The sequence below is a fragment of the Physeter macrocephalus genome, chromosome 9 (assembly GCF_002837175.3).
Source record: "Physeter macrocephalus isolate SW-GA chromosome 9, ASM283717v5, whole genome shotgun sequence".
NCBI classification, from domain to species: domain Eukaryota; kingdom Metazoa; phylum Chordata; class Mammalia; order Artiodactyla; family Physeteridae; genus Physeter; species Physeter macrocephalus.
The window spans coordinates 106,590,097-106,613,793 of NC_041222.1; the positions used below are offsets into that span (position 1 = coordinate 106,590,097).

The 23,697-nt window shown below is 50.6% G+C and overlaps 1 protein-coding gene across 1 annotated transcript in view; it reads left to right on the forward strand.

Moving 5' to 3' along the window:
- SH3RF1 (SH3 domain containing ring finger 1) overlaps positions 1-23,697 on the forward strand; it is a 160,016-nt gene that overhangs the window by 82,488 nt on the left and 53,831 nt on the right. The gene's annotated exons all lie outside the window — the stretch shown is intronic.

A 23,697-nucleotide genomic window follows, 5' to 3' on the forward strand; every position in this document is an offset into this window, starting at 1 on the left:
AGTCCGCCTGCCGATGCAGGGGACGCGGGTTCGTTCCCCGGTCCGGGAAGATCCCACATGCCGCGGAGCGGCTGGGCCCGCGAGCCATGGCCGCGGAGCGGCTGGGCCCGCGAGCCATGGCCGCTGAGCCTGTGCGTCCGGAGCCTGTGCTCCGCAGCGGGAGAGGCCACAGCAGTGAGAGGCCCGCATACCGACAAAAAAAAAAAAAAAAAAAAGGATATGTAGTGTAAATGTGGCCATCAAATATTTGGATTTTCTGGAGTCGTCTCCATTCCAAATAATTTATTTCATTTTCCCACAAAAACTCCATTTATTCATTCAACAAAAACGATTTGAATATTTGCATCCTGCCTGGCACAGCTCTGGGCTGGGGATGCAGCGATAGGTAAAACAAATATGGTCCCTCTCCTCCTCCTTTTAATAGGCGAGACACAGTAGACAGCAAAAATAGATATGTCACAGAGTATATCGTAGGTGTGTAGATAGACATGCAGTGGACAGTGAGTACCGGAAAGGAAGTTGAAGCCCAGTAAGAGGATTTGGAGAGTGGTGGGGTTGTCAATATCTTAGCAATGTTGTCAGACCGTGGAGCTTAAGTTTGAGTTTGAAAAACTTGGTCAGGAAGATGGCTGGAGAGCTGAATGGAGAGGTGGCCTCACTCAGGCCCCAAGGCCACTTGCAGGAAGGACCGGCCAGCTGGGTGACCTTGAGGTCCCCGGGGTCGTGGTCTCGTGCTGGTCTCCGTCCCCTCTTCTTCGGCACCACAGTCATAGAAGAATGGGAGTGAGTGGACCACAGCTGCAGAGTTTCGAAAGGACCGAGTGGGCAAAGGCGTGGGTTTAAGGGCGCACGGTTTCAGTGATGCAGGAAGGATGATGGTTCTGGAGCTGCTAAATAGACTGTGCCCTTTGTTATCAGGACTGCAGTGTGTGCCTGAAAGTGTGTTAACCAGGTAGATCTCATGTGAAGTTGTCCTACCACAATAAAATGAAATTCAGAACAAAAATTGGGGGAATTCCCTGGTGATCCAGTGGTTAAGACTCGGTGCTTTCACTTCCAGGACCTGGGTTTGATCCCTGGTCGGGGAGCTAAGATCCCGCAAGCTGTGCGGCACGGCCAAAAAAATAAAATAAAATAAAATGAAATGAAAATCATCAACTTGAGATCTCTGTTTAAAAAAAAGAATAAAAATTGAATGACATAAGTAGTTAAATTTACGAGAGTATGATAGCTAGTTGTCCACATGCTATAGATGGAAGAGAGCTGGGACAAGGCCTCTTACTCAGACATCGTCAGGGTGCCTCAGATTTCACCATTAGTTTAATTTCTTTGGTACCTAAAAGATCTCATTAATCTTGATTAATGAGTTCTCTATTAAAAGGTTTGTCTAAAGGGAATGCTTGTGAAAAGAATTTTGGATGTGGGACACAGGTAGGGAGCAGGGAGAAGACGGGGTGCCGGGCAAATCAGGGAGGAAAGAAAGAGGATGAATTTCCCAGAAAGGCCATTGTTTTCAGTGTGGCTCCCAGGATGGAGCCGGGGCCACAGCGCAGTTTCTGCTCTTACCTGGAGCAACTCAGGAGGGTCTGGCCCAGCCTGGAAGGCTCCAAGTAGTAGGGGTTTGTGGCTGAATTGCAGCAGAGTAGAAAAGACACTGCGCTTGTGTTTCTTCTGTAAAACAAGAGGAGTAGAAGAGGTGATCTCTGAACCCCCTCCCAGATGGGAGAGGTACAGGACCGTGGTCCCAGACAGTTGTAAAGAAGCACCCCGCGTCCCAGTGGGAGGACTGAGCCCTCCTGCACAGGGTGTGCTTTCCCTGAGCACCTTGGGTGGGCTCCTTTCAGATTTGATTTACTTCACCCAGCAGAGAGTGCAACTTCCTCAGTTCCCTGGAGGGAGCGTGTGATTAAAGACAGAGGCAGGGGCGTGGGCAGGTGAGACTCTCTTGAGCTGGTGAGGAGAATGCCCATGGGTGCCCGAGTCATCGGAAGATTTGTTTAAATTGTTTGTTTGTTGAGATTAGAGATTAAGAAATTGAGGATTAAAAGTGCCTGAAAGCGTTGGGTTTCGGTTGTTTTGGGGGAGGGGGCAGTGGTTATGTTAAAATTTCCTGAGGGGAAGAGTCAAGTGAGTTTGCTCTGAACGCGCACGAATCGGATGGATCGCACGGTGTATTTGAGGTGCTTTTGCTGAATCTTATTCACTTGAGTAGGCGACAACCAAAGGCTGAACCAAGTAAATAAAAACAAAACAAATGGGGTCGGGGAGAGGCTGGGGGCTGGACCGTGTGGGTCCAAAGAGCCCCAAGCACCTGGCGCCCTCGGACTCTGCTGGGAGGCTGTGACCTGGGCAGTGGTTGGTAGCGTCCGCAGTCGCGCGGTGCGTGGAGCGCCCTGTTACCACGGTTGCCGGCTGGTTGGGCGACGCCCGCGGCTCAGAGGCGGAGGCTCAGTATTTACACGAGCGGACCCGAGCCTTGGGAGGTCTGGTTGGCGTGCTGTTCTCCTCGGCGGGTGTGCAGTTTGATTCTCTTCTCCTCACTGCTTTATTCTTCGTGGGCAGCCCCGTCCCAGACCGAGCTGCACTGGGTTCGATGTTGAAAGGAAAGGACCACTGCTGGCTGCCTGGGCGTTCTGCTTGGCCCGCCGTGCAGGGGCTGTGGCCAAGGGGTGTGCAGGCTGTCTCTGCGTGCACGTGACGTGTCTTCTGGAGCCGCGCCTTCCTCTGAGACGCCGATTGCAGACTGGAATCGAAGGGCCTTGCGTTCGAGAGGTGATCTGTAGTCACCACCAAGGCTTCTGGTGTGACTCAGTGGGAGGAATATGTTTTAGGAAAAAATACAGGGTTCTGACAAGATGCTTTTTGGAAAGTCCAACCAGCTGTTTCAAGTAGAACGCTGTAAAAGCTTTTCAAAGTAAATTGTATTTCACTTGGAAGCAAATGTAGTTCCAAGAATGAGCTCAAGTAAACAGGGAATGGCCTTGCCCGGCGTCTGTGCGGGGCTGTCTGTGGCCTGGGCCCCCTGCAGTCTGCTCTCCCGGCCCGAGCCGTGCAGCGCTGCCCCGTTATCCTCGTGTGACCCGAGCACAGACGGGAAGTTCCGTACAGACCGACGTGATGTGAGGCCAGGTCAGTCCCCTGTGGCCTTGGACCTCGGACTGGCCCGGGGGTGCGAGTGGTGGCTACGGATTCGCGTGGTGAGTTAGTCTCCTAGGGCTCCTGTAACAAATCACCACAAACCTAGTGGCTTAAAGCAACACAGATCTATGTTCTTACAATTTGGTAGGTCCGAGGCCCTGTGAGTCTCCCTGGGCCGACACTGCAGCGGCGGCAAGGCTGGGCGCTCATCCTGATGCTCCCAGAGAGCTTCCTGCCGCTTCCACTGTCTGGAGGCCACGTGGGCCTGGACCGGGACCCTCCTCCACCTTCCCAGCTCGCGACGGGGCAGCCTGTACATCGACGTCCACAGCGGCAGGGTTCACCCTGAGCACAGCTGCCTCTGACTCCCAACGCAGCCGGGGTGCTTCTGATTCTAGTTACCCTGCGATTACATTCAGCCCGCTCAGTCCGGGATTAAGCACCCCGTCTGAAGGCTCTTAACTGCATCACACTTGCCAAGTGTCTTTGGCCCCATAAAATCACATCTTCTCGGGTTTTAGGGTCCTGGCTTTGGCACCGATCAGCTGCGTGATGTTGAGATAAGCGTCACCTTTTTTGTCTTGACGTGCCAGAGTTGGGCTAAATAATCTTGCAGGTTCCTTCCAGCCCCAGCACCCTGTGATTCTGTGTCTCAAAACAGGGGTCAGGCTCAGTGTTTCTAAAATTTGTTTAACTCTCAAGGACCCCATCTGTGAGAACCAAGGCTTTAGCACCTTTACCCGTCAACTTAGTGTCTGTCTGGATGTGTGTTCAGCCCGTACGTACACACGGAATGCCTTGTATTCAGTCACGCGGGGAACTGTGTCAGTGAACTATACGTTTAGGGTTTTTCCTCTGCCTTCTCACCCCTTACCTCTGTGGAAACTGGTCTCCATGTATGTAAGCAACTTGAAAATACAGAGTTATTTTAAAACATTTGAATATTTAGTTTACTTTTAAAATAGTAGATTAAACAGTTAACACAGTTAAAATGTGCCTTATTATAAAATTATTACCATGTGAAGTAGCTTATATTGGAGTAATCCTCTTAGTGATATGGACATATACAGTGGATTATGAATGTTCTTTCATGTTTATTTCATAAACTTTCCTTGCATTTACAGATTTATTGTTTGTTAAGATCAGTGTGGAGATCTTTCAGTGCTTGATTTGATAACTCTGTTTTTGCTCTTGCAAATGCTGTCTTTTGTTTTGTTTATATCTCCTTATTTAATTAGAGGATGAAAAATGTCTCCTTGGTCCAAGTAGGTGTTTATAAAGATCTGTAGTGTACAGGCTGAGGAAATCTTTTTGTGGTACGCGGGCCTCCCTCTGCTGTGGCCTCTCCCGTTGCGGAGCACAGTCTCCGGACGCGCAGGCTCAGCGGCCGTGGCTCACGGGCCCAGCCGCTCCGCGGCATGTGGGATCCTCCCGGACCGGGGCGCGAACCCGGCTCCCCTGCATCGGCAGGCGGACGCGCAACCACTGCGCCACCAGGGAAGCCCGGAAATCTTTAATAAAAGATCTGTTTTCCAAAAGAATTTGAAATGGGAGGACAAAGAGATGAGCAGAGAGCATCTGTGTCCACCAGGTGGCTGGTGCAGGGTGACATAGGACGGCTGACATCCCTTGTCTCATAATAACTAAATGACAGACAAGCGCTGTACTTAGACATGGCTTGTTATCCTTTCCAGTGTACCTGGCTAACACCACTGTGAAGAGTTGGAAAAATGACCAGTGTCCTTTTTTGTGGGTTTGGAGTAGATGTTTGGATGGAAAAGGAGGCGTGTCTTGCTGAAGAATAGTGCGGAGAGAGCCCGGAGCGCATTCGGGGCAGGATGCTGATGAGCGGGCCGCCTCCACCCGAGCCCTCACCCGAGTCCTTGCTGCTGACCAGGAGCCGCTGCTGGGAAGATCCTTCCTTCCACTGCCAGTGAGCTTGGCCCATCGTGATGTCCCTTTGTTGTTCTAGTTTTAGGCCTGGGTACTATAAGGAATATCTTCTTATAAAGAATAAGTCTCGGGGCTTCCCTGGTGGCGCAGTGGTTGAGAGTCCGCCTGCCGATGCGGGAGACACGGGTTCACGCCCCGGTCCGGGAGGATCCCGCGTGCCGCGGAGCGGCTGGGCCCGTGAGCCGTGGCCGCTGAGCCTGCGCGTCCGGAGCCTGTGCTCCGCAACGGGAGAGGCCACAGCGGTGAGAGGCCCGCGTACCGCAAAAAAAAAAAAAAAAAAAAAGAAAAAAAAAGAATAAGTCTCATATCGCTCTGTTGCATCCAATGGTCGAGTTCTTCAAAGCTCCGTCCTGACGTGAGTGTGAGCGTTGGGGTCGAAGTGCCCCGGGCACCAGGGTGCAGCCTTGGTTTCTGCAGCTATTCAGCAGGAGTGGCAGCGATGCCTGCCTCGCTGGCTGCTGCGCGTGTGATTGTGCGCACCGCATGTTGTCACTGCTCAGCTACTCCTCTTGTCACCTTCCCTCTCTACTTTCTTTTCCCAAGTTAAGTCCCTCTAACGTGATTTCTAGACCATTCTCCTTGTGTGTTTAGAGATCGTGTTCCTGATATTCCCGTTAAACCGGGATGCCCAGAACCGGCAAGGTTCCCCCATGCCATCGATGAGTCAGTCGTGGAAGGACGGGCCCCCCCCCGATTGTCACCAGCATCTCACTCATGCAGACTAATGTCCTGATTAACCTCGACATGGTCCTGGTGGCTTATTTTGAACTTGCTGACAGCAAAGCCCTTGAGTCTTTTTCCTTCAGTCTGCTGTTCAGGCAGGTCTTCTGCAGTTTCCTGTGCCTGTGTGAGTGGTTTTAAACGATGAAATACGCAAATTCACGTTCGTTCTAGTCAGAGCAGTTGCTTGGTTTGGCGCATATTGATCACTGGTGAGAGTCCTTCCGTCGTCCAGCGTGCTGGCTGGCCCCCCCCGCCAGGTGTGTGTCGCAGCAAATCCAGAACACGCTCAGCACCTCCATTCAGAGCGTCGATACCGATGCTGGCCACGCCAGAGGATGGGCAGGTGCAGGGCTCTGGGGCACCTCTCAGCATTCTGCGTCCCGGTTTCTTGCATTCATTTCACCAGTGTCTTCCTCTGTTCGGGCCGCTGTAACGAAGTACCACAGACTGGGTGGCTTCCACAACGGTTGTGGAGGCTGGGGGTTCTGGTAGATTCCATCTTGGCGGGAACAGAGTCTTCCTGGCTTGCAGGTGGCTGCCTTCCTGCTGCTCACGTGACCTTCTTGGTGCCCCACGTGTGGGGAGAGGAAGAGAGGGCAGGCTCTCTGGCATCTCCTCTTGTAAGAGCTCTAATCCCATCACGGGAACCCCACCCTTGTGACCTCATCCAAACCTGTCACCTCCCAAAGGCCCCTCCTCCAGATCCCATCACACTGGGCATGAGGGCTTCAGCACATGAATTTTGAGGAGGACACAAGCGTCTTGTCTGTAAAAGCCAGCGTGCACCAGGTGCCCACAGCTTGCCTGGTACGGACACGGGCCTGCCATCCTAGCTCGAACAAGACAACGCGCTGTCTTTAGAGCTCACTAGCCGGTGGGTGAGTAAGCAGTACAGCTTGAGGCGTGGTGAATGGGGGCAGGTGGAAGGAGCCAGGGGCGGGAGGGCGCCCCTGCGGTGCCCTGTGGGAGACCCAGGCGGTCTGGGGTGGGCCCGGGGAGAGAGGCAGGCACGCGGGGGTCGGGGCGGAAGGGCCTGGGAGGTGTCGGGCGGGAGCCGGACGGTGCTGGGGAGAGCCAGAGGGGTGAGCAGGGCCGGGCGTGGAAAGCGTCCTGGTGGGAGGGCGTTTGTATGTTGTTTTCAGCGGGAGGCGGGGAAACCTCGCGGAGGCTACCAGGCAGGACAGCGTGGGCAGCAGGCTCCAGGGGTTCGGGAGTGGCCGTCAGAGCGAGTGTCGTCTTGACTTAGGCCCGTGGCACTGGGAGGGTGCTGAGCGCACTGGCTTGGGGTGGAGTCTGCAGGCAGAGCCCCAGGCTTGCTGATGAGTGGGGTGTCGGGGACGGGAGCAGAGGCCTCGTGGTGGAGCATCTCTGGGCCCAAGCGGCTCAGGGAGCCCAGGTGGGAAACACTGGCGGAGAGCAAGGGGTCTGCCTGCAAACTTGGGGGCACCTGTTAGACACTCAGCAGGGAGGCGGGAGAGGCGGGCGCCCAGGGAGAGGTTGTGGCTGAGGGCACGTTGCGGAGACATCAGTGTATGAACCAGCAGGTCTTGGCTGTTTACATGGGAACCATTACGGAGCTTTAAAAAAACCGACACTTCGGACCCAGTCCTGGAAATTTTTATTAAATTGGTTTGGGGTGGGACCTTAAACAACTTTAAAAGAAGGAAAATAACTCTCTACTTGATCCTAATATACAGTCGAGGTTGGTTGGTAACGGCAGGTATACGTGGTTTTAGAAGGCAACAGGTGAGATCACCTCGGGGTGAACTTAGAAAAGATTGGGCTCGGAGCGGCTGAGGAAGGAGAAGCAGCACAGGAGGCTGGGAAGGAGCCTGACCCGGGTTCCCCCGCCCCGTGGGGAGCATCGTTCCTGGACCTGCAGCCCGGCACCGCCTGGGAGCCGCCAGCCCCATGCCGCCAGAGTGACAGCAGCGCTCGGTGATGGCCGAGCCAGGCCTGTGCTCGCTGACGTCTGCAAAGCGCCAGGTTTTATTAGTTGTGTTATCAGGTAGGGCAGCTCCGGGTGTGAGCCCGGACCCCATTTCTCTGTCTCTGTCTGTCTTTCTCTGTCTCTCTCTCTCTATATATGCGTATATACACATATGCATACTCATATATAGGAACGTATAAAGTATACACAGAATATCAGTAACATTCCCACTTTGCCCCCTCGTCTTTCAGGCTCTATCTCTCATAATAAATACAGACTTTTTAGTTTGCTGTCCTAAGTTCCTTGATGGGTATAAAAAAGGAGCACATGTATACCGTAAGTCCAATTGTTTAAGGAAAGAAAAGGACCTAAACTGTATCCACAGCCATGCTCTTCGCTTCTTTACAAGAACTTGTGATGCACTTATCAGTGTGATTTCACCCTGAGACTCAGGAGAGATTAAAATGAAGTGTGATGCCGTGTCCTTGCAGTCAGATCAGTGATGATGGTGTGCTAGGGCTGCTCTTACGTTTCCAAAAGACTCTGTGAGAAAATAATGGCTTTATTTTAAACATATAGAAATCTCGTCTCTCTGGTGAATCAAGTTTTTGTGACTGTGGTTCTGAGAATTCTTACTCTGTCACCTTACTAACCCCCGACCCCGCTGTTTGAAAGTAGCTTGTCAGTGAGTAGATACCCGGTTGTCAGGGACACAGTTTGATTTCTTAAGTTCACACAAGAAGTAGGTATTTTTGAAGGTGACACGTCAAGTGACCGCCACGTATTTCACCGGTTCAGTAAACTAACCCCTTTTCATTTGAGGGAAGGTATTGATATTTAGGTTTTTATTTTCTCCAAAGCTAACATGTTAACTCTGCTGCATCTCCGGGTCACCATCAACTAGACACACTCTCGGGGCGAAATCACGCTGATTAGCGCATCAAAGTTCTCGTAGAGAAGTGAGGAGTGTGCTTGTGGAGATAATTTAGGTCCCCTCCTCCTTCCCCTAAACTATTGGACTTATCGTGTACATTTACTCCTTTTTTGTATCCGTAAAGGAACTTAGCCCAGCAAACCAAAAAGTCTGTATTTATTATGAGATAGAGCCTGAACGACGAGGGGGCAAAGTGGGCATGTTACTGATGTTCTGCTGATACTGCATTAAAGTATGAGAGTTGATTATTTATGTGACTGAATATCCTTATCAGCGAGGGGCAGGCCTGGGGCTGGCAGTAGGGGGTGGGGTGGGGGGTATTTAGGGTTTACCTAGCTTTTTCTTCTTTTCATTTCCTTTTAAAGGCTACATGTGGTTGGTGGAGAAAAATATAGGGGCACACTGCATTCCTTTTTCTGTCTTATGCCTTTTATTTTTTTTTTCATGGTAGAAAATATGCAACCACACAGAAGAGTCTAAAATAAAAAAACACAAGTGTCTATCCTTTCATAGCTAGTCCAGCTTCCCGGAGGTAGGTGCGTACACTGTTTTCTCTTCTGTAGTGCTTTTTTGCTGGTTACCTTTACAACCTCAAACAATGTTTCCATTTCTTCATCGCTTAGCCTTAGTATCAATTCCAGATACCCAGTGATAAAATTTAGATTTCTCCTTCCACCTCCCACTTCCTCTTCCCGAGCTCCTGGTTTTTGTTCAGCATATGACTTTTTATATTATCAGAGTTTATAACATTCCCTTCTGTAGCTATAATTAATTCTTCTTTGCTGTGTGTGGAGATGGATTACAAAAAAAACAGCATTTGCGGTACCGCGATTATATAACCATTCGTCACTGCAGTGGGTCTGAATCCATGAGGGAGGACATGTAACCCGTGTCAGGGGTCCTGCCCCCCCGCGGGTGGGATGGGTCCAGCTCCTAAGTCCGGTGGGTCCTCTTTACATTTGTGTTCCATCTTCGATCATACGGGGCCATCACGTTTCTTGCATCACATGTGATCTCTCTAGGAGTCTTCTGTTGGAGGGTGCATCCGAGGGGTCGGATGGGAGGTACCTCCTCCAGTAATTTTTTTTTTTCTTTTGAAATGCACAGGGCATAAACCTTCTGAGATTTCGTGTGTTCAAAGATGTCTCTGTTTTGTCCACACATACAAGTAACAGGCTAGCTCGCTAAGATTTTCTAAATCATGTTCCCTTAGAAGTTTAAAGTTTAAAGACATTGCTCTGCTGTCCTTTTTTTATCCAGTACTGCTGCCAGGAAGTCAGATTTTAGTTCTGCAATGATAAACTCTTTTGCCCTAAGTGTTTTAGAATTTTTTCCGTACCTTTGAAGTCCTGACGTGCGATAAGCTGTGTCTGAGTATGAATCTTTTTTACCCTTACTAATCCTGCTCTGTACTTCGTGAAACTGTTGTAGCTGAGATCTTGAGTGTCTTCAGTGCATGAAAAAGTTTTTTTCCATTCCTGTATTTCTTTCATTATGCTCCTTCCCCTTATGGCCTGTCTTCCTTCTTTGTGCATACGGGACTTTGTAGAGCTCTCTTTCATCTCTCCTAGCCCCCCTCCCTTTGTTTGGGGACATACCCTTGACTCCACAAGGAGGGCCATCATCTTGGCTGTTAACCCTGCCTTATACATTTTTCACTCCAGCTAGTGAAACTTTTCTGATTTCACTTGCTTTCATTCTTCTCGAAGTTCCTAAAATTTTCTGGTATGCTAACGGATGTTTTCCCTCTTTTTTAGAACCGCTATAGTTTATTTAAAGAAAAACAACTTTTAGTAAATTCAGTATGACCTTGGTGGGAGGCCACTCAGGCAACTAAACGCATGTGTTTAACCACCACTGCACATCGCGGATTTACGACGTCTCTTCCTTTGATTTCTTTGCCTGGATCAGGTAAAATAACTACAAATACAAACAGGCGCCCGTCTCGGTGCCCTGACCTTCCGTTTGGTTGGTACGTATCGGCAGATACCACCCAGGTTGTCCCACTAACTTCCACCGCAGAGTTCCTGGGTGTAGGACACCAGACGCACGCTGCCTGCCACCTTGGACACAGGGTGCGGGGTGGCAGCGGGTGAGGGAACGTCCTCTCCTCTCTTAGGTTTGTGTGGCAGGTGGGAAGGGGTGCCTGGAGGAGGCAGGGACCTAGTCATTTCAGTAAATGCGCTTACTGTGAATAGGGCCCAGTGCTGGACCCTGCAGGTGACTCAGGAAGGCGTCAGAGACCATCCCTGCCCTCAAGGCGTTTTCAGCCTCTGTACTGTTATCAGTTAAGATCTCAAATGCATATTTTAAAGGTGCAGTAAAGCCAACAGAGAACTATAGGGGTCCAGACGGAGAATATACATCTGTATTAAGGAATAAGGAAGAGGTTGGACAGTGTGGTACTTGAGTTGTGTGCTGCAAGGTGCATTGGCTTCTGACAGGTGGTCTGTGGAAGAGAGCTCGTTAGGTGGAGAGAATGTTGCAGAAAAGTCCCAGGGCTTGGGAAAGAGGGACCGTGTTAGGGGAACTAGAGGGACTCTAGTTTGGTTAGAATACTGGATACTTGTTGAGAAGGAGGGTGAGGTATTTGAGATAATCGTTTGGGGTCTTCAGTGCTAAAGAGAGGGGTTTGAACTGAGTTTGCTAGAAAGGGAATTAGAAAAAGGCTGATCAGACAGGTAATCTGATAAAAGCTATTTTTTAAGACGATTAATCTGGTGGATCTCTGTAGGATGGAGTGAAACCTAACGGGTTGATTTCGGGCAGCCCGGGCGGCTGTCAGTATGTGAAGGTGAGACCTGGCCCCGACCTCAAGGGGCTCACGGCCTGGTGGACGTGAAAACCTGGTTGCTTTGCCCAAAGAAACATTTAGTTAAACAACTTTTACTTTATTTTATTTTGCGGTACGTGGGCCTCTCACTGCTGTGGCCTCTCCCGTTGCGGAGCACAGGCTCCAGACGCGCAGGCTCAGCGGCCATGGCTCACGGGCCCAGCCGCTCCGCGGCACGTGGGATCTTCCCGGACAGGGGCACGAACCCGCGTCCCCTGCATCGGTAGGCGGACTCCCAACCACTGCGCCACCAGGGAAGCCCTAGTTAAACAACTTTTGAAAAAGCATATAGATGTATGAAAAAGATTGTATATGTATATATACAATATATATACTATATATATAGAAGTTAATCACTCTGCTATACAGTAAAAATCAACTATATGTCAGTAAGATAAATTTAAAAAAGTATAGATGTAGTATATTACATTAGTAGATTTTTAACTATAATTAATTTAATCTGTTGCCATAGCCATCTCTAATGATCAATTTTCTCATTATCTCAAATTATCTATTTTTCTGAATGCAGTTAGAATGATCTGTTATCTTTTTATGCCATATATATTAAATGCTTATTACAAGTAGTCTTGCTTAATTTTATATTCACTGCTAGATGTTTAATCATCTAGAAATATAAAAAATTATATATCTATTGATTAATGGTTCATTTTGGTTAAAAATACCTGTAATTCATACCCTATTGTTTAGTTATTGAGAAAAAAATAGAAGAGTTAGATTTGGGCTTGTCAGGAGTGGCTTAGTAAATCTTTCCCCTTAAGTTTCTCTTATTTCTTATTTTTGGAGATCAATATACTTGAATTGGATTACTGTTTGTTTGTTTGTTTGTTTTTCTTTTTTTGCGGGAGCGTCAGTAAAATTGGTTGTTTCAAAATAATTATCTAGTGGTATAATTATTCATTGCAAATGGATATTTCTTTTCCTCTTACATAGTCAAATATTTGGAGAAAGTAGGGAATAAAGGCAGTTACTGTTTTTCAGTAACACTCATTTTACTCACAGAATATTCTCAAGTAGTTTTCAAGCATCTTTTTACAACAGACTTAATCAAAGGTGAAAGAGCTTAGCTGAAAGGGCCGTAAGATTGTACTTTTAATGCTTTTGGAAAGCCAAAATCCCAAAGCATATGCACCTAGGTAGGGTTTGTTTGTTTGCTTTTTAGACATTGACTGCACCCTCTGGGTTCACAGGGTCAGCTCTCTCTCCTTATAATAGATTATTTCCTAGTGAGAGGGTGTTTGTGCTCTGTGGTTACACGCCGTCTTTACGCTCCGTTGGCCATCAGAGCGGTCCTTCGGAGAGCAGTGACGGTGACACTCAGGTTACGTGTTACTTTTTCGCGGAAAGCGAAGGCTGTGAGAGGAAGGGCCGCGTGCTGTGCGGCCCACGGCCGAGCTGCCTCTGCTTTCCTGTGACCTGGACCCCGGGGCACCGAGGCCCCTGCACTTGGGTCCTGCGGCTCCTTCACATTCCCAGATGTCTTCTTCCCAAACGTGTCCTCGGTGTCCCCCTCCTGCACCTCATCCCCCTCCTCATCCTGGAGATTCCGCCCCTAAAAAACAGACAGACAGAAACATCAGGAATAAAAGCAGCCTTTCGAATGGTCTGGTGGCTCAGAAGTCATAGAGATCCTAAGTCATCACCTCTGCCTTTGCCTTTGGGCAGAACCCACCTCGTGAGAAGGTCGGATTTTTCAGAGTCTCCAGTGACAGAGGTGTCATAACCCATTGCAATATTTAACAGCCCTCGCTGTCAGGACACTCTTTCATCCCACTTAAATAATGCATGCATCCGTGTTAGCCTGTGTGTTTTCTTCAGTGAATACGGAGCTGACTTACTCTCCCTGTGTGAGACTTTTCTGTTGTATTGGAAGACCGACGGCCCCACGGATACATCTCAGCTTCTGCAGCTCGTCTGTCATAGTATTTTCAAATATTATGTATAGAGAATAGTTGAGGGGCTTCCCTGGTGGCGCAGTGGTTAAGAATCCTCCTGCCGATGCGTGGGACACAGGTTCGATCCCTGGTCCGGGAAGATCCCACATGCTTCGGAGCAACTAAGCCCGTGCGCCACAACTACTGAGCCCACGCGCCTAGAACCCGTGCTCCGCAACAAGAGAAGCCGCCGCAATGAGAAGCCCGTGTACCGCAACGAAGAGTAGCCCCCGCTCGCCGCGACTAGAGAAAGCCCGCGCGCAGCAACGCAGACCCAACGCAGCCACAAATAAATAAATAAAATAAATAAGTTTATAGGAAAAAAAAGAAGAATAGTTGAGATGTAGGCAAAATCATCTGTACCTCTCTCTCCCCACTGAGAACCCTGCAGTTGTGTGTTCCTTTTGTTTGTGGGGTTCAGGCTGGATCCCTAGTTGATGGATTCCTAGCCATCTGGTGAGAGGCCCCCCGTGCTGGTGTGGGATCAGATGACAGTGGACACTTTCTTCTGTGCCTCGGTGATGGGTTTCCTTCCCGCTGGGCCCCGATCTCTGCTTCTGGACTGGGTTTCTTGTTTTCCCAGTTTTGCCATTCTCTTGATGGCCGGTGTGGCTTGCTACTCACTGTGATGCCAGTGTGCCTTTTCCTCCACGTGCGTACATAGCCATGTATCTGGCATATGTGGTCGTTTCTAAGTATTTCCCTCAGTGCCGCCACTGGTTATTTTTTAAACATTTTAATATTGAGGTAAAATTTACCTTATGTGAATTACAGTGTGGAAATCCTTACGTGTGGAATTACTGAGTTGTTACACATGTCTACACCTGGATAACCAGCATCCCTGTCAAGGTATATAGACTACGTCTGTAATCTCAGGAACTTCCTCATGCCCTGTGAGGGTTTATTTCCAGTAGATTAGCTTTACCTATCGTGGAAGTCATATAGATGTAATTTGTATATATTTATTCTGATCCATGTTTATTCTCATTTCCCACTTGTACGCATCAGTAAGTTGTTCTTTATCTACTTTAAATAGCTGAGAAGTCCAGTGCTCATCTCTCGCAGATGGACGTTTGGGTTTTTGGTTTGGGGTGTTGTGAATAGTTCTGCAGGGAGCATTTCTGTGTGGCTCTTGATGTGGACATGTCTTCATTTCTTGGATTCACACCCAGGACTGGAATTGTTGGGTTGTGAGTAGGTGTGTTTGTAACTTTATAAGAAACTGTCGAGCAGTTTTCCAGAGTGGTTGTACCATTTTAGACTCAACCTGTGTGAGTTGTTCATTCTGTGATATTGACAACATTTTCTGTTGTCAGTCTTTTTAATTTTAATCACTCTGACGGGTGTGAAATAATATCTCATTGTAGTTTCATTTTATATTTCCCTGATGACTAAGGATGTTGAGTACCTGTATACTTCCTTTTCGAAGTGTCTATTCAAATCTTTTGCCTGTTTTTCAATTGGGTTTGTTGGTTGTTGTGTATTTGCAGTTCTTTATATTTCTTTTTTTTCTTTTTTTTTTTTTTTTTTTTGCGGTACGCGGGCCTCACACTGTTGTGGCCTCTCCCGTTGCGGAGCACAGGCTCAGGACGCGCAGGCCCAGCGGCCACGGCTCACGGGCCCAGCCGCTCCGCGGCATGTGGGATCTTCCCGGACCGGGGCACAAACCCGCGTCCCCTGCATCGGCAGGCGGACTCTCAACCACTGCGCCACCAGGGAAGCCCGATATATTTCTGAATTAAGGTCCTTTGTCATGTATATGTATTATAAATATTTTCCCCTATATGTAGCATGCATTTTTATTTTCTAAATTGTTTTTTTTGATGAACAGAATTTTTCAGTTTTGATGAAGTTCAATTTATAAAGTTTTATGGTTAGTTAAGATTTGCGGGGGGAGGTGAGGGAGGTCTGCCTCATCACTAAGATAGTATCCTGTGTGTTCTCCTAGAAAACTTATACAGTTTTAGATTTTACATTCGATTCTGGGATCCATCTCAAGTTATTTTTTGTATGGGATGTGAGGTAGGGATCAAGATGCCTTTTTCCTCCACAGGCTGCTAAGTGTTCCAGATCCATTGTTGAGAAGACTTTCTTTTCCCCAGTTGAATTGCCTTGACACTTTTGTCTAATTGTCCATATATACGTGGGTCTATTCCAGTGTTGTTTCAGTTCTGAAACTATGAACTGTCTTTCACATTTAATGTCATGTTTAAATTATGTGAGCATCTCTCTCCACTGCATCAGTGAAAACACTGGACACAAACATCTAAACCAGGCAGTTGAACTAGAGATCTCACCTGACCTTCCTGTTTAGTATGAAAACCTGCTCCTACCCCCGCCCCCGCCATGCTTCTGGCTCTCCCTGCCTCCCTGGGTTTCTATGAGGGTGGGATGGGGGCTGTGCAGAGCCCCTCATGCAGGGCCGTTCTTCCCCAGAACTCCAGTGGCAGGTGGGTGGTTTAGGCAGGGCTGGGGCAGGGGCCTTGCCAGGAATCCAGCTATCTTCCAAATAGATAGAAAGTTGACTCTTTACCAGGAAGTGTCCCTCATCCTGCCATGAATCCTCAAGATGGCAGCTCAAGTTACTGCAGCAAATTTTCCCAATAAATTTTCCTGCTCTCTGCAAAATATTATCATAATTATTAAATATGATGAAACAGAGAAACTAATATTCAGGGCAATGAATGACATGAATTTCCAGCATTTTAGTTCAGTGACTGCATTCTCAAGAGCTCTCTGCCCTTGGAAACATCCATAAGATTTGTTTTCTTTAATGGTTTGTCTGTCAGTTGTACACTCCCAGTTTAAAGGCCATCCAAGAAAAAAAGCTATATTATCAGCTGTGTGACTGTTTGCTTATAACCACCAAAAGAGTCTGTAAGGAAGATGCTTGTTTGCTGTGGTGTGCTGCAGACTTTGCTTCGCATTTTTCAAATGCCAACAATTCACTCAGTCCAAAGCCCTCAGCTGCCCTCTTCCAGGGCATATCGTGTTCTTAGCTGTGTTTCTAGCACACGCTGAAGTGGGCACCAGTGAGCGGTAGTGGCTCATGCTTCTCCAGGTTTTCCGCGTGCACCTCGGTGCGCCAGGCTCCCCGGCAGCCCCAGGGGACGGGGATTGACAAGCCTCCTTCCTCCTGCTGTTCCCCTGTAGCTACCTTGCACTGTGGCCCAGAGGAGGTTCTAAGGACAGTCCACAAGGGTGGGTAGCTGTCCCCAAGCAACACGACACACGCGTGGAGGCGTGTGGTTAGTGTGTTCACAGCTGGTGAGCCTGACCAGGGGTGTGATCACAGGCACCGAGGGGGGCGCTCATGGTGAGAGATGGCCACGTGCATCTCGGGGCACAGGTGTTGCAGTCTCGGGGGGACCAGGCTGTGAGCCGAGTGACGGGTGGATGTGAGAGCCATGTCCCCGGGTGCAGGATGAGCAGCCCCTCCTCCAGACCAGGGGCGGGGGGTGTCCTCCCCACGGAGGCTGCTGCACCCCCTCTGATCCTAAAGCAGGCGCGGCTTCTGCGTCTGGGAAACGGTCCGTCCTGTTGACCTGCACCCTGAACTTGGTCTTATTTACGTCTGATTCCAAACAACAGAGGCATCCGTCCCAGACAGAAAATGTAAGTGGGAGAAACCCGACCTCCTTGTCAACTAAGCACGTGTCCAGGTGCTGGGGACCCTCTGGGTAGGAAGGTGGGGTTGGGGGGGGCTGCCCTGTGGCCTTCGGTGGAGGGCTCTCTCAGTCCTTTCGGGCCGCTCTCATAAAATACCACAGACCGGGCAGCTTGTAAACACCAGAAATGATTTCTCGCTGTTCCCGCGGATGGGAAGTCCAGGATCAGGTGTCTGGTGGAGGCCCCCTCCCGGGTCCACAGCTGGTACCTTTCGCCGTGTCCTCACAGGGCAGAAGGGATGAGGGACCTCTCTGGGCCTCTTTCATTAGGGCACTGATCCCGCTCTCGAGGGCTCCACCCTCTTGACCTAAGCACCCACCTCTACACAGTCACCTCTGCACCCTCACCTCTGCACCATCACCTTTGGGGAGTAGGGTTTCAGCCTAGGAATCTTGAGGGGGATGCAGACAGGCAGACAGTAGCCAGGAGGCGTGGCACGTTTGAGGCCGGAGGTGATGAAAGCAGACTGCTTTGCTTGCTTGAGGGTGGAGAATATGATGTGAAAGCATCCAAATGGAGGGCCGTGAAAGTCATGGTTTAGGACATTAATCTATTGAGGAGGGTAACTGGGGTCATCTTCAGATTCCAGAGACACAGGTGGTGTGGCCAGGCCCACGCTTCGAGAATTACTCCCGCTGCTGTTGTTGTGTCCCTTTGGTTCTCTTCTTCCCTTTCTAATTCTTAGCGGTTTTAATCCCCTAAATACTGGTCTTTCCCTTTGGCCCCCGTCTTCCCTGTAGCACTGCCTATGACACTGTGCTCTGGGTCCCCCCAGGCTCTCCTGGACAAGTAGGAGAGGGGACGGGGGGTGGGCCTGGCTGCACCCCACCCAGATGTATTCATCGATCCTCAGTATTATGGTTCCTGGAGAAACAGCAGAGTCTCATATCAGTTTTTCTTAAGTTTGGAAAACTCTTCTCTTCACTTTCTCCCCGGGTGTTTGAACATAATCACTTGACTCGAACTAACTTCGTTATGTCTTTACATTTAGTTAAGTCTTTGGTTAAGTACTGGTTAAGTAGACAGTTATGTATCATCATTCGATTCTGTAGCAGCGAGAGTGCAGTCCAGGGAAATTGGTGAGAAAGCTGCTGCTTCATCTCCTCTCTTTTTACCTTTAGTTTTTTGGGGTTTTTTCCGACTCTCTCTCTCTCTCTCTCTCTCTCTCCCTCCGACCCTTCCCTACAACATTAATGCCACTAAAACAAGGCTGGAGGGCTTCCCTGGTGGCACAGTGGTCGAGAGTCCGCCTGCTGTTACAGGAGACGCGGGTTCGCGCCCCGGTCCGGGAGGATCCCACATGCCGCGGAGCGGCTGGGCCCGTGAGCCACGGCCGCTGCGCCTGCGCGTCCGGAGCCTGTGCTCCGCAACGGGAGAGGCCACAGCAGTGAGAGGCCCGCGTACCGCAAAAAAAAAAAAAAAAAAAACAAGGCTGGAAACTGTCCCCGGCTGATTGCTGCTTGGTCAGGAGATGCTCCAGGAGGAGAGGAGGGTGGGATCGCAGGAGGGGCAGCCGCGGGCCACAGAAGCAGGCAGGCTAGCCTGGGCAGCCCTGTTCCATGGCGGGTGGAAGGGGGCCAGGTCTGGGCAGAGGAGACGGTTGGAGGCTGGGAAGGGGACACTGGCCTAGCAGAAAAAGGACAAAAAAGAATAAATGTGAGTGAAGAAAACATGGTTTTCTTCATTTCTGTCTATTCGCAACTGCTGTCCTCCAAGTGCTGGTAGATATGGTTGAAATCAGTCTGATGAGAAAATGTTATGTGGCAAATCGAGGTGGAGGGTTAAGAAGGTGATCAGATCAAAATGCCCCAGCAGAGTGCTGTCCACATAGAAATATTAAAGGAAAGAACAAGTAAAATGATGGGCTTTTGTGGGATTATGGCATTCACAGCCCCTTCTGCTATTGCCTTGGAAAAATACCGTGTAATATTCATCTTGGATGTTTGTTATATTGAAGTGGAAACATTTCAAGTGATGATCAGGTCGTATTTGAGTGGTAATCCAACCCAGAGATTCTGAGAACAGCACTTAAGACTTATTCACTATTAAAGCATCAGTATTTTAATGAAATGCTGTTATGTCCAGAGAGATATTTCACTTTGTGGGGGTAGGGAAAAGCCAACGTGTATTTTGTGTACAAGGAACATTTTTAAAAAAATCTTTTCCTAAACCATTTTGCTACTTGTTACTCTGTGTGCAGTGCTTAGTGCTTCCTATTTGGTTGTTTCTTTGGGCCTCAGTTCTTTCTGGAAAGGTTTTGAAAGTCAAGTTGCAACCAGCCAGAGTTTATGCCAATTGAAATACAGCTATTAAATTATACACATTTTATGGCTTTCCTATGACAAGCATATCTTCTAGATGTTCTTTTTAGTAGGTCTTTGAATCTTTTTTTACTTAATGGAGCAGTAAGGAATGCATGAAGGAATTTGAATTTAGAGAGGCTGTCTTGCATGTGTATCTGGGCACTGGCATTTAGCGTCTGTAAAATCAATTGGCAGTGAACGTTTTATTTACCTGTTAGGATCTCAGCTAGATCATCAAGCAGCGCTTTGCCAGATATATTGGAATACACTCGATGGTACGGAAATGGAGTGGGAAGCAGTGAATCAGAAATATTTGTGTGCCGGTCTCATGAGGATCTTAATGCCCTGTAAAATACCTGTGTATATAATGGAGAAGCAAAAATTATTGGAAAAGTAGAAGTGGCGCACTGGCATAGTTACTCTTTTGTACATGAGCAAAATAGTCACTGTTTACTGAAATGTATTTTGGATTAAGAATCGTTATCAAACCTCAAATTGCCTGCACTGCCCAGCTCTTTGCCGAGGCCTGAGTGGCAGCTGCAGAGCGAGGTTGGCCGCAGTGCCGGGTTCTCTGCAGCCTCTGGGCTTCTGAGCCTCCCTTTCATGTGTAGCCAAGTGAAAGGTGAGCTCTGCAGATACCGGGGCCTTGGCCGGGCAGCAGTTTGGAAAGGCTGCCAAGGGCCCGGAGGCCAGGGGCTGGGCGAGGCCACGACTCCCAGGCCTTTGCAGGGCAGTGACCCAGGGGCTCTGAGGTTCCGGGCACGTTTCCCTGCGAGACCAGGCCTGGGCTCTCAGGCGGTGGTTTTGGCTTCATCCTGCAGACGTTGCATGAGGAATACGCAGTCTTTATTGCTGCTCTTCAGTCGCTTAACCGTTTATCCTTCACCTTCCACAATCTGTGTGGCGATCGGTCTTTTAAAAGATCAGTGCACTTCAGTGGATTTGAAATCAGGGTGGGGTTCGTTTTATTTCATACAGGAAGCCTTCTTTGGGGAAGTCTGACACAACTGGCTTTTCAGCCTCTTGGAATTTAATTGGAAAAGCACGGCAGAGAAGGACAGGGCCGGGTGCCCGTGTGTCCGCTGGTGGGTTAGGTGGCCGTTGACCTCGGGATTCCTTCTCTGTGGCTCCCGGTCACCGGGAGAACCCGATTCACAAGTCAGTGTGAGTTGGTGCGTTTCCGGTTGCAGTCAGGGATGTAACCGGGCTGACTGTAACGCACCTCACTGTTCCCTGAAGTTTTATTCTTGCTGCTCATTGTGTTAAGAATGTTGGGTGATTTTAGGAACACTTAGTAGATTTGCCTTTTTTTTTTTTTTTTTTTTTTTTTTTGCGGTACGCGGACCTCTCACTGTCGTGGCCCCTCCTGTTGCGGAGCACAGGCTCCGGATGCTCAGGCTCAGCGGCCATGGCTCACGGGCCCAGCCGCTCTGCGGCATGTGGGATCTTCCCGGACCTCTCACTGTCGTGGCCCCTCCTGTTGCGGAGCACAGGCTCCGGACGCGCAGGCCCAGCGGCCGTGGCTCACGGGCCCAGCCGCTCCGCGGCATGTGGGATCCTCCCGGACCGGGGCGCGAACCCGGTTCCCCTGCATCGACAGGCGGACGCGCAACCACTGCGCCACCAGGGACGCCCCCAGTAGATTTGCTTTGATGGGAAAGTTAGGAAGTCCTTCAGGCCGCCGGTGCGTGGAAATGATCTACGGAGAAATAAACTCCTTCCCTCCCACACCAGCACATGAGAAAAGAGCCGTCCTGTGGGTCACTGGGGATCTGACAGGTCTCCCCAGGCAGCAGTCCAGAGCGGTCCTGAGTGCCGGATCTGGGTCTCGGCGCTGCGCTTGGCTGGCCAAACAGAGCTCATCGAGGTGGGGAGAAAACCGAGAGGACAGGCCCTGATGGTGCACAGAGCTACCCGTCCCCGAGCCAGTAATGGGATCTTCAGTTAATTCACGCGGCCTTCCAGCTCCCTGCACTGGCCCTGCCAGGGTGAGATACAGCCTCGCACAGAACGCCACCCCTACTAGACAGAGCGTGTCGGTGCGTCTGTAATTTCTTCTGTTCACCCAGAAGGTGAAAACAAACGAGCGCTTCAGCAATGCCCCCGTGAAGCCCCGAGGCCTCCCTAGGAGGAGCGGTCTTGGGGCTGCTGCACGGTGAGTGTGCTCTGGAAATGCCGGCGCCGTGTGAATTCGTGCAAAAGGGGGAGCGTCCAGCTGCAGGGACGGACGCGTCCTCAGGTGCCCCGTGTCCCTGCTGACCGGCCCTTCCCGCTGGGCGGTGGCAGTGATGGCGCGTCTGCCCACCGGCCGCCTGCAGTGGTTTGCACGCTTTACTTCTCTTGGTCCTCGTGGCACCCTGAAGATGAAATCAGGCCCAGAGACGTTCGCCTGCTCAGGGTCACACAGCAAGTGAGCAGCTGGGCTGGGGTCCCGGCTGCAGGGCTACCAGGCGTGTCCCGACGGCTGCGTTCGGAGCGCTGTTTACTGCTTGTTTATTTACTGTCACTCCTCCAGTGTGTCTTAGGAAGTATTGGTGAACTGTGACTCCCAGACTCCCAGAAGCACACAGTAGAGTAGAGGACGTGGCGAGGCCCCTCTGTGAGGGGCACGGGACCTACGACCCTTCCCCGAGGCCGGCACGGCGGGACCGCGGCCCCGGTTCAGAGGCCCGGGCGGCATCGGCGGCCTGCGGGGGAACCAAAGGGCGCAGCGGAGTAGTCGACGAGGTTCGGTCAAGGCTGGGTGACGGGGGTCGTGTCGTTAGAAGTATGGTCCGAAGGTCAGAGGGCCCTTGAGGGGTCCAGGGACTTCTGGAAGACTCGGCTCCGGTGTCCTCCGGAGCAGCTCCTGTTAAGCAAACCCAGCAGGACACGGACGAGGCTGGCCAGGCCCCCCGCCCGCAGCGGAGGACAGCAGCAGCCGCTCTTCCTCGGACGCCAAGCAAGAATACCTCACCAAGGAAAGTTTGGCCAGACGCCGAATCTCTGCTAGAAGCTAAACTAATTTCGCAGAACTATGTTAGGAAGTTCTGTTGCCATCAGGGTTTGATCCACTTTTCTGGAGGCGGCGGGGGCAGGAGGAGACTTTTAAAAAGCTTTAAGAAAACCCGTCGCCGTGCCCCTGCCTGCCCACCCCCTGCCCATTTTCTCCCCCCGGGCTGGACTCGCCTGCCTGGCAGGGTTCTCCCCGCCCGGCGCTGCCTGGAGGACACAGCCGTTGAGACGCTTCAGCCTGTCACCCGGGGCCCCTGTAAGCTGCCTGCCCACCTGTGTGCACTGTCATTCCCGCTCCCTCCTGGGCATCGCGTTCTCGGTCAAGCCGGCCCCTCTGCCCCGCGTGCTCCACGCCTTTGCGGGTGCTGCCCCCAGCGCCCCTGCTTTTCTCGTTCTTTCTTCTTTTCCGGCTTTCCTGCTGGCTCCTCTCGTCTCCTGGAAGATGTGGCTCTCGTGTCCCTTCCTCCAGGAAGTGTTTCAATTTGCCACCCACTGCACCCCAAGACCTCTGCCCTCTGCTGCTTTCACAGCTCGGTCCCTGCGTCCCGGGTCACTCAGTCCCTGCCCTCTGGCCTAATGACTTCTCGAGCCTTGTCCCTTAAGGGGAACGGCTGTGCCTGTCCCTCTTTCAATCCTCAGCACACTCACACCACCTGGGAAAAAAAGGGAAAGCTTGATAAATGTTTTCCAGATGATGAATAAATGAGTAACTGCGTAAAAAGCAGGAGCTCAGGAATCTCCTTCAGTGAATTACTTTGGATGTCTGACGTGCCGTTTATCCTCTGAATCAGGGGTAGGCAGCAGTGACCCGGAGAGGCCAGAGGTCGTCTTAAAGTGACACCTAATGCTCAAGAAGGGCACCTCCAGTGCCACCGTAGAGGGAGTATCGTATCCAGTCCATTGGGTGACTAGATTGCCTGGGGGCACACGCACATGTTAAAGCTGTCATTTAAAACCATAATGCAGTGCTTCCCTGGTGGGGCAGTGGTTGGGAGTCCGCCTGCCGATGCAGGGGACACGGGTTCGTGCCCCGGTCCGGGAAGATCCCACGTGCCGCGGAGCGGCTGGGCCCGTGAGCCGTGGCCGGGGAGCCTGCGCGTCCGGAGCCTGTGCCCCGCGACGGGAGAGGCCACAGCAGTGAGAGGCCCGCGTACCTCAAAAAAAAAAAACTAAAACAAAAAAACCATAATGCATTGTGGTCACATCCAGAACCCCGTCTGTTAGCATCTCAGCCTGACAGTGCTCTCTAGGCAGAAAAGAGCAAAGGG